Here is a 1,584-nt window from a genome sequence, read left to right on the forward strand (position 1 = left end):
GACCATCACAAGGCAGGGTAACTTTAAATGCCTTTTTACATTAATGAACTAAGAAAGACGACCAGTTGCATGTATCTCCATAAGACTGTTAAATTCTTCATCCGGGAGGTTACGTAGGCAAACTTTATGCTTACAACTTTCAACCAAATCTGCAATTTTCTTCATAAACCCAATGACTTGCAGAAACAATTCCAATGGCATCGCTTTAATAATAGTATCCAAAGGGAGCATATGCTGTTAGATAACATAACCCCACAAAGAGACTATCCCCACATCCTATGATTCACTTCAATCACAAATGAGATATTCTAGATTGAGGCAGCGCATGTTATAGTACTCAAAAGGCTCGGCAAAATATCCTTTAAAGCAATCTCGTGAATAAGACAACAAATTGCTGAAGTTCACACTGAAGTTCAGTACTTTTGCATCTCCATTTGAAGTAGCATCTCCATCTTTGCATGTTAATACTTTCCTAACTGCATTTGTGAGGTCTGTCACGTGACTATCATTGCAACCTATCTCAAGTAAAACTGTCTCTAGTTAAAGAGATATTCAATGTTAGGCCCGGAAGGACTCACAGCTCCAACAATTTGATGAGCCATCATTTCCAATGGTACAGGGCCCAGGTAATTTTTATTCGAATTCTTGTCTGTTGATGCAATGAACACAGGGACTCCAGATATAACTGGCTCTGTTGAATCCTCTTCAAAATAGAAATCAACGTAGGCCTTTTAATCATATTCCTTCTCTTTCACTTCTAGATAAGATAAAGCAATATCTTCAGCTTCCTGTCCAGAAACCCTGTAAGCAACGCCTCGACTGATGTGACCATCGTGAGGCTCGAGTGTAACAGTCCTGCCGGGATTGGCAGGGGTTCCTCTATGGTCTGTGCTCCCTTGATGGAAAAGACGACGGTAGCCTTTGATGAAACCAACTCGTTGTTTGTCATAGTGGAAACCCGCCTTTCATATTATGGAACCGTAACCAAACACCGACAGAACCATCTTCTCCGCCTTGCCGTCGACCTCCCTCAATTCTACAGCCTCCAGGGGATGCCATTCAATCTTTCACAGATGCCATTCACTAGTGCACTCGTCTTTTAATCGACATCAATCAATATCCTTCCAGCTTTTGCGCCACATCTCTATCCCAGTGTCACTAACCATGGCGGCCTTGTAGCATATAAAACTACTCGACACTTGGCATTAATCACCGCATTTGAAAAGAGCACTTTCATGTCTTCAATATGTGCATTAATAATGAACCGACGTGCATTAAGGAGGTGCTGTGTATCCCAGTCTAAGAAAAACGTGATCCCCTGCAGAAATAAACACAACGCTGCCTATTTGTAACGTTGGCTGTAATTTCATATATTCCGCAAGCAGTATAGAACCTACAGGAGCAGAACGACCAATATGAAGAAGAACGTTTAATACAGCATTGGATGCGTTGGATTTGTCATGCCTCAACTCCCATAATAGCTTCGGAAACAAATTGATAACTAAAGAAACAACATGCTTTTCACAAAACTGCTTTGAGTCTGCTAGCAGCATCTGACCCTCTAATGAATTCTCCATGAATTAA

At 41.2% G+C, this 1,584-nt stretch overlaps 1 pseudogene; it reads right to left on the bottom strand.

Annotated features, from left to right (window-relative positions):
* Window positions 1-288: 288 nt before the first annotated feature.
* On the bottom strand, window positions 289-1,004 carry LOC149228200 (gamma-glutamylcyclotransferase 2-3 pseudogene; annotated as a pseudogene).
* Window positions 1,005-1,584: the final 580 nt, after the last annotated feature.

The sequence above is a fragment of the Pinus tabuliformis genome, chromosome J (genome assembly GCF_031772625.1).
Source record: "Pinus tabuliformis cultivar Carrire ecotype Pingquan chromosome J, CPIR1, whole genome shotgun sequence".
Taxonomy (NCBI): Eukaryota; Viridiplantae; Streptophyta; class Pinopsida; order Pinales; family Pinaceae; genus Pinus; species Pinus tabuliformis.